Source organism: Saimiri boliviensis, chromosome 20 (genome assembly GCF_048565385.1).
Source record: "Saimiri boliviensis isolate mSaiBol1 chromosome 20, mSaiBol1.pri, whole genome shotgun sequence".
NCBI lineage: Eukaryota > Metazoa > Chordata > Mammalia > Primates > Cebidae > Saimiri > Saimiri boliviensis.
This window is the reverse complement of record NC_133468.1, coordinates 34624912-34634484: the sequence shown is the minus strand read 5'-3', so window position 1 is coordinate 34634484 and position 9573 is coordinate 34624912.

Here is a 9573-nt window from a genome sequence, read left to right as displayed (position 1 = left end):
GGAGGCTGCAGTGAGCCGAGTTCACGCCACTGCACTCCAGCCTGGGCAACAGAGCAAGACTCCGTCTCAACAACAACTAAAAAAAAAAAAAAAATTCAAACTGCTCTCCAATGTCCAAAAAGTATTAACTTTTAAGGTTAAAAAAAAAAAAAAATTGGCTGGGCACAGTGGCTCATGCCTGTAATCCCAGCACTTTGGAAGGCCGAGATGGGTGGTTCACAAGGTCAACATGGTGAAACTCCATCTCTACTAAAAACACAAAAATTAGCTGGGCGTGGTGGCACGTATCTGTCATCCCAGCTACTCAGGAGGCTGAGGCAGGAGAATTGCTTAAACCCGAGAGGCGGAGGTTGCAGTGAGCCGAGATCGAGATCGCGCCATTGCACTCCAGCCTGGGCAGCAGAATGAGACTCTATCTCAAAAAACAAACAAACAAACAAAACTGATAAGTTGTGAAATGCTGTACCCAGCTGTCATGTCTCTGTTCTCCCTCCATCTGGAACTATTTGTAGCCTCTGAGTGTCATGACCTCTAATTTTGGAGATTACAGAGAAGTTATTTTCTAGACTGTCCTTCCATTTGGGTTTGTCCACTTCTTCCTGATGATGAGACCACCGCGACACGCTTTGGACAGAAATACCACAAAAATGTGGCTGTGTTCTCACTGTAGCCAATGTCTGTCAGAGCCATGACTGGTAGTACCAACGTCCATCACTTGATTCAGATGCTTTTTTTGGCCAGGCACCTTGGCTCATGCCTATAATCCCAGCACTTTGGGAGGCTGAGGCAGGCAGGTCACAAGGTCAGAAGTTTGAGACCAGCCTGGCCAATATAGTAAAACCCTGTCCCTACTAAAAAGTCACAAAATTGTCCAGGCATGGTGGTTCACGTCTCTAATCCCAGCACTTTGAGAGGTTGTGGTGGGCAGATCCCGAGGTCAAGAGTTCGAGATCAGCCTGATCAACATGGTAAAACCCCATCTCTACTAAAAATACAAACATTAGCCAGGCGTGGTGGTGCATGCCTGTAATCCCAGCTACTCAGGAGGCTGAGGCAGGAGAATCGCTTGACCCTGGGAGGCGGAGGTTGCAGTGAGCCGAGATCATGCCACTGAATTCCACACTGGGCAACAGAGTAAGACTTTGTCTCAAAACAAAACAAAACAAAAAATTGGCTGGGCCCAGTCGCTCACTCCTGTAATTCTAGCACTTTGGGAGGCCAAGGCGAGCGGATCACGAGGTCAGGAGATCAAGACCATCCTGGCCAACATGGTGAAACCCCGTCTCTACTAAAAGTACAAAAAAATTAACTGAATGTGGTGGCGTGCACCTGTAGTCCCAGCTACTCAGGAGGCTAAGGCAGAAGAATTGCCTGAACCCAGGAGGCAGAGATTGCAGTGAGCTGAGATCATGCCACTGCACTACAGCCTGGGTGACAGTGCGAGACTCTGTCTAAAAAAAAAAAAAAAAAATACTGGATATATTGGCGAGGGCCTGTAGTCCAGTCTACTCAGCAGTCTGAGGTGGGAGAATGTTTTGAGTCCAGGAGACTGAGGCTGTAGTGGGCTGTTAGTATACCACTGCACTCCAGCCTGGGAGACAGAATGAGATCCCGTCTCAAAAAATAGACATATACACACATATATGTGGAAAGGTTAAAAAAAGGCGAGGATGAAACTTGTGTTTTTAGACTGTAATTTTTTTTTTTTTTTTGAGACGGAGTTTCGCTCTTGTTACCCAGGCTGGAGTGCAATGGCGCGATCTCGGCTCACCGCAACCTCCGCCTCCTGGGTTCAGGCAATTCTCCTGCCTCAGCCTCCTGAGTAGGTGGGATTACAGGCATGTGCCACCATGCCCAGCTAATGTTTTGTATTTTCAGTAGAGACGGGGTTTCACCATGTTGACCAGGATGGTCTCGATCTCTTGACCTCGTGATCCACCCGCCTCGGCCTCCCAAAGTGCTGGGATTACAGGCTTGAGCCACCGCGCCCGGCCCTAGACTGTAATTTAAGGTCTAAATCTAAACTCTTGTTTTTCCCCAGTTTATGTAGACAGATAAAGAGATAAACAGATGTAGGCCGGGCGCAGTGGCTCATGCCTGTAATCCCAACATTTTGGGAAGCCGAGAGTTAGGGTTACCTGAGTTCAGGAGTTCAAGATCAGTCTGACCAACATGGAGAATCCCCATCTCTACTAAAAATACAAAATTAGCCGGGCATGGTGGCGCACACCTGTAATCCCAGGTACTCGGGAGGCTGAGGCAGGAGAATCACTTGAATCTGGGAGGCAGAGGTTGCGGTGAGCCGAGATCACGCCATTGCACTCCAGCCTGGCAACAAGAGTGAAACTCCATCTCAAAAAAAAAAAAAGAAAGAAAGAAAAATAAACAGATGTAAATATGTACATTTATGTGTGTGTATAAATGTGTGTCCACCGAGTGGACCCTGGGTAGAATGACCGTAATTGCATTGAATGCGCCTAACATGGAGATCCTGGTGTCTAAATACTATTCCTCCTTAAAAAGAAACCAAGTATTCTTGAAGAAATGGCGAATTCAGAGCTGGGACAGGGAGAAACAAGATGAGCCTGAAATAGCTTGTTGAGCCAGAAAGAAAGGAAGTGATTTAGAGAATGACTGGGCTTGTCGAAATGACAAGAGGTCAGCCAGGGGCATCCACTGATCAAATCTGGGACAATTTCAGCATCAAAATAAATGACAGGAAAAAGCCAGTCATGGTGGCTCATGACTGTGGTCCCAGCTACTTGGGATGCTGAGGACGGAGGATCGCTTGAGCCTGGGAGGTCGAAGCTGCCGTGAGCTATGATCGCGCCACTGCACTCCAGCCTAGGCGACAGAGTGAGACCCTGTCTCAGAAAAAGAAAAAAAAAAAAAGCATGGTTTTGTTCTTGTTTTGCTTTTTGAGCTTGAGTCTTGCTCTGTTGCCCAGGCTGGAGTGCAATGGCGTGCTCTCAGCTCACTGCAACCTCTGCCTCCTATGTTCAAGCGATTCTCCTGCCTCAGCCTCCTGAGTAGCTGGGATTACAGGCGCCTGCCACCATACCTGTCTAATTTCTGTATTTTTAGTAGAGATGGGGTTTCACCAGGTTGGCCAGGCTGGTCTTGAACTACCAACCTCAGGTGATCTGCCCAACATGGCCTCCTAAAGTGTTAAGATTACAGGCATGAGCCACCACACCTGGCCTGATTTTTTAATAGGTATTTTGTAGAGACAGGGTCTTGCTATATTGCCCAGACTGGTCTCAAACTCCTGGGCTCAAGCAATCCTCCTGCCTTAGGCTCCCAAAGTGCTGGGATTACAGTTGTGAGCCACCACACCAGTTCACTTACCATTATTATTGTTACTATTTTGGGAGGGGGGTGTAGGATCTCACTTTGTTGCCCAGGCTGCAGTGCAGTGGCACAATCTCAGCTCACTGCAACCTCCGCCTCCCGGGTTTAAGCAATTCTAGTGCCTCAGCCTCCCAAGTAGCTGAGATTACAGGCACCCACCACCACACCTGGCTAATTTTTTGTATTTTTGGTAGAGGCAGGGTTTCACCATTTTGGCCAGACTGGTCTTGAACTCCTGACCTCAAGTGATCCACCTGCCTCGGCCTCCCAAAGTGCTGGGATTATGGGTGTGAGACACCACCTCAGCCCAATTTTCTATTTTGTATAATTCTGTGGTAACTCTAAGGAGACAACAGATATTCACCTACCATTTAGATGAACGACAACCAACCTTATCACTCTCGTGACTTGGAGTGACGTTTTCAGTCACAGCATCATTAATGGGCTCAAAAAGTGTTGAGTCACACAAGTAGGAGTTAGCAAAAAATAAAAAATAGAAAAATTAAAAAGTGGTGTGTTTCCAAGCAAGAGCGAAGATGACGTATTGAAAATGAGGGAACTTGAAAGATGCTGTAGGAAATGGCATGTGGCAATGACCACAGGAGGCAGAAATGAATAAGAAGACTTTGCCCAAACTTTCATAAACCACAAAAGTGAAAAAGCAATGTTTCTAAATAAAATTATTCTTTAAAATATAGGATTTTAGGTCAGGCGCCGTGACTCACGCCTGTAATTCCAGTACTTTGGGAGGCCAAGGTGGTCGGATCACGAGGTCAGGAGTTCGAGACCAGCCTGACCAACATAGTGAAACCCTGTCTCTACCAAAAATACAAAAATTAGCTGGGCGTGGTGGTACACACCTGTAATCCCCACTGCTCAAGAGGCTGAGGTGGGAGAATCGCTTGAACCTGGGAGGTTGCAGTGAGCTGAGATGTCACCACTGCATGCACACCAGCCTGAGCGACAGAGCGAGACTTCATCTCAAAAAAAAAAAAAAAGTAAGATTTTAGGCCAGGCGTGGCAGCTCATGCCTATAATCTCAGCACTTCAGAAGGCCAAAGTAGGCAGGTCACTTGAAGTCAGGAGTTCGAGATCTGCCTGGCCAGTATGGAGAAACTCCATGTCTACTAAAAATACAAAAAATTAACCAGGCATACCTGTAGTCTCAGCTACTCCAGAGGCTGAGGCAAGAGGGTCACTCGAACCCTGTAGGCAGAGGTTGCAGTGAGCCAAGATCATGCCATTTCACTCTAGCCTGGGAGACAGAGCAAGACTCCATCTCAAAAAAAAAAAAAAAGAATGAATGAATGAATGAATGAATGAATAAAATACAGCATCTCAAGCATCTAAATTTTAAATATTTTAACTAAATATTGTAAGTAGGATGTTGATTATTCATCTGTATCTCTAAAAGTTTAAATTAGAATTTGGGGCCAAATTTCTTTTTGATCTTCTCATTGAGAAAAGGAGGAAAGAAATTTATATTCAGGCACAGAGTGAACTTCATCCCAAAGCACTATCTCAAATATCACACGCTAAGTACCAGGACTCACTCCCTGGCCGCCCACATTCTCCTCCCGTCCTGTTCCCCTAGGATGTCTGAGCCCAGGCCTGGGGCTGAGCCAGGAGATAGTTCCCAGCTAATGGTGAATGGGGATGGGGAGAGAGAGCTACCAGTTGGGATGGGGGCTGGGCATGGTGATCAAAACAGATTGGCAGGGTCAGGCAGTTTAAGCACTGTCATCCAAGCCTTATGACTTTGCCTGTATGCACTTCTCAGAGCCTCAGTGTTCCCATCTGTGAAATGGAGCTAGTAGAGGGCCTCCTGAATCGAGTCACAGTAAGGGTTAAAGGAGGCAGGCACCTCACACCATGCCCAGTGCTTTGTATAAAGCACAGACCAGGGGATCAAATGCAGTAATCCCAGCCCTTTGGGAGGCTGATGCCAGAGAATGGCTTGAGCCCAGGAGTTCGAGACCAGCCTGGGCAACATAGCAAGACCCTGTAATTTTTCTCTTTTTTTTTTTTTTTTTGTGACCCTGTAATTTTTTAAAACAAACCTTCACGATCTGCACATGGACCCCAGAACTTAAAGTATAATAATAATAATAACAATAATAAAAACAAATTAAAAGAAAGAAAAAAATGGGCCAGGGCCAGGCTTCTCAGGAGGGGAGAAAAGGGGAAGATGCCTGCCAGACTCAAGAAAGCAACAAGAGGCCGGGCGCGGTGGCTCAAGCCTGTAATCCCAGCACTTTGGGAGGCCGAGGCAGGTGGATCACGAGGTCGAAAGATCGAGACCATCCTGGTCAACATGGTGAAACCCCGTCTCTACTAAAAATACAAAAAAACTAGCTGGGCATGGTGGCGCGTGCCTGTGATCCCAGATACTTAGGAGGCTGAGGCAGGAGAATTGCCTGAGGCCAGGAGGCGGAGGTTGCGGTGAGCCGAGATCGCGCCATTGCACTCCAGCCTGGGTAACAAGAGCGAAACTCCGTCTCAAAAAAAAAAAGAAAGCAAGCAACAAGAGAATCTCAAACACACACACACACATGCACACGCACACGCGCGCGCGCACACGCACACGCACTTGCACACGCGTGTGCACAGACACGCACAGGCACACGCACGCGCACACACGCACACGCACACACAGCCATGGAGCTTGGCTCTGCAGCCCTTCCCGTTCCCCAGCCCCGACAACCATGCTCCAGGAACAAGTCTGTTCCTGAATCCTCCAAAAGCTTCCTCCTCTTCCTCCACGAGACCCCAGTAGCCCCTGGGCCTCCTCATCGTTGTCTTGTCACTGTCACTGTGTCTGTCCTACCAGCCCCAGAGCTTCTGGAGGACAGGTGGTGACCGTCTTCATGCCAACCCCCCCATGCAGGCACAAGGCAAGGCAAGGCAAGACCAGCCCTGCCCAGCAGGTGGCAGCAGTGCTCAACATCAGGGACGCAGGGGGCTTGGGCTCACCCCAGCCCTCCCAGCCTGTGGGATGGAAACACTGTTCCCAGGAGCCTTGCGAGTTCCCACATGCCCAGGCTTTGCCCCGTGCGTGCCTGCTTTGTTTGTTTGCTGTTTGTTTGGAGATGGAATCTCACTGTTTCCCAGGCTGGAGTGCAGTAGCAAGATCTTGGCTCAGTGCAGCCTCTGCCTCCTGGGTTCAAGCGATTCTCCTGCCTCAGCCTCCCAAGTCGCTGGGATTACAGGCACCTGCCACCACACCTGAATAGTTTTTTTGTATTTTTAATAGAGACAGGGTTTTGCCATATTGCCTGGGGTGGTCTCGAACTCCTGACCTCAAGCGATCCATCCACCGCGGCCTCCCAAAGTGCTGGGATTACAGGTGTGAGCCACTGCGCCCGGCCTAGCCTCACTTCCTTCGAGCACATTCTCTTACCTCCGCTACTCCAGGCGGCCTCGCCTTCTTGCTGTTTCATGGTTGTTGCCCTTGCTGTTCCCTCTACCCAGAATGCCCTTCCTCAGATACCTACACGGCCTACTCCCTCACCTCCTTCAGAGATTTACCCAAATGCCACCTTCTCAGCAAGAACCTCCCTGACCACATCGTCTAGAATTGGACCTGGACACAGAGGCCCACACCTGGAGTCTCAACTACTCGGGAGGCTGAGGCAGGAGGATCACTGAAGTCCAGGCTTGCAAGACCAGCCTGGGCAGCACATCAGGACCCTGCCTCTACAAAAAATACAGAAATTAACCACGTGTGGTGGAGGCTAAGCCAGGAGGATCGCTTGAGCCCAGGAGTTCCAGGCTGCAGTGAGCCATGATCATGCCACTGCACTCCAGGCTGGGCAACACAGCAAGACCCTCCCTTGAAAAAAAAAAAAAAAGGCCAGGCGCAGTGGCTCATGCCTGTAATTCCAGCAGTTTGGGAGATGAAGGTAGGCAGATCACAAGGTCAGGAGTTCAAGACCAGCCTGGCCAATATTGTGAAACCCCTGTCTCTACTGAAAATACAAAAATTAGCCAGGTGTGGTGGCACATGCCTGTAGTCCCAGCTACTCAGGAGGCTGAGGCAGGAGGATTGCTTGAACCCAGGAGTCGGAGGTTGCAGTGAGCCGAGATCGCGCCATTGCACTCCAGCCTGGGCGACAGAGCGAGTCTGTTTCGAGAAATACATAAGGCTGGGCGTGGTGGCTCACACCTGTAATCCAAGCACTTTGGAGGCCAAGGCGGGCGGATCACCTGAGGTCAGGAGTTCAAGATCAGCCTGACCAACATGGTGAAACCCTGTCTCAAAAAAAAAAAAAAAGGAAGGAAAAGAAAGAAAAAACTTGAACTGTACCAATAAAACTGAAATTCCTTCCTCAGACCCGGTGAGCAGATCCTTCCCCTTCTTTCCTTTATCTTCCCTGTAACATATTGTCATCATTATATATGCTATTCATTTGTGTGTTTGGGATTTTCACTAGCCCACAGACTCCTTGGGGACAATGATCTGTCCATCTTGTTTTCTGCCATATTCTCAACATCTAGAATAGCGGGCACATAGTAGATGTTCAATAAATACTTTTTATTTTTATATATTTTTGGACAGGGTCTCACTCTGTTGCCCAGGCTGGAGTAGAGTGACACAATCCTGGCTCACTGAAGGCTCAAACTCCTGGGCTCAAGCAATCCTCCCACCTCAGCCTCCCAGATAACTGGGACTACAGGTGTGCACCACCACGCTCAGTTAATTTTTACAAAAAGAGTTTTCTTTAGAGACAGGGTCTCCCTGTGTTGCCCAGGTTGATCTTGAACTCCTGGCCTCAAGCAATCTTCCCACCTCGGCCTCCCAAAGTGCTGGGCTTACAGGCATGATCCACCACCACACTTAGCCTAAAAAGTGCTTTTTAAGCAAAGGAATGAAAGCCAGGCACAGTGGCTCATGCCTGTAATCCCAGCACTTTGGGAGGCTAAGGCAGGTGGATCACTTGAGATTAGAAGTTCGGGACCAGCCTGGCAAACATGGCGAAACCCCATCTCTACTAAAAATACAAAACTTTAGCCAGGCATGGTGGCGCGTGCCTGTAATCCCAGCTACTTGGGAGGCTGAGGCAGGAGAATTGCTTGAACCCGGAAAGCAGAAGTTGCAGTGAGCCAAGATTGTGCCATTGCACTCCAGCCTGAGTGACGAGAATGAAACTCAGACTCAAAATAAATAAAATAAGCAAGTAAATAAATAACTGACAATCTGGCTCGCAATGGACTTCCCTTGCCTGCACAGTAGTTGAGCATCGAAGGCCTCCTCCCTCCTTGGACTCATCCCTCACCTATGTCCACCCATGCCCACCTGAGTGCCACGGCAGGCTCCCGAGATGCTCCCAGTACAGTGCTCCATTTTAGAGAGCTCCCCACCCCCACTCGGGCCCCAGCATCCTTTGTCCACTCCCTGCTGCAATCCCACTGCAACATGCTGTTCGAATGCCACCACCTCTGAGAAGCCACCCTGGTTTTCCTCACTTACTAAAACCACGTCTGTCTCCCCCACTGCACTGGGAACACCCTCAGTGCAGAACAGTGGCCCCGGAGCACGGTTTCCCGTGTAATGTTTGATGAATGAATGAATGATTAAATGAGGAAAAGACTTAGCAGAAAAACAGAGTGTAAAGTGAAGGGTAAGGCCGGGTGCAGTGGCTCATGCCTGTAATCCCAGCACACTGGGAGGCGGCCAGATATCTTGAGTCCAGGAGTTCTCCAGAGTAAGACCCCCATCTCATAAAAAATAAAAATAAAAATAAACCAGCTGGGCATAGTGGCTCATGCCTGTAATCCTAGCACTTTGGGAGGCCGAGGCGGGTGGATCCCTTGAGGTCAGGAGTTCAAGACCAGCCTGGCCAACATGGTGAAGCCCATCCCTACTAAAAATACAAAAATTAGCTGGGCATGGTGGCAGATGCCTATAATCCCAGCTACTCGAGAAGCTGAGGCAGGAAAATCGCTTGAATATAGGAGGTGGAGGTTGCAGTGAGCCGAGATTGCGCCACTGCATTCTAGCCTGGGGCAACAGAGTGAGACTCAGACTCAAAAAAAAAAAAAAAAAAAAAAAAATTGAATTAATTAAGTGAAAGGTGCACATTCTTTTCTTTTTTTCTTTTTTCTTTTTTTTTGAGACGGAGTTTCGCTCTTGTTACCCAGGCTGGAGTGCAATGGCGCGATCTCGGCTCACCACAACCTCCGCCTCCTGGGCTCAGGCAATTCTCCTGCCTCAGCCTCCCG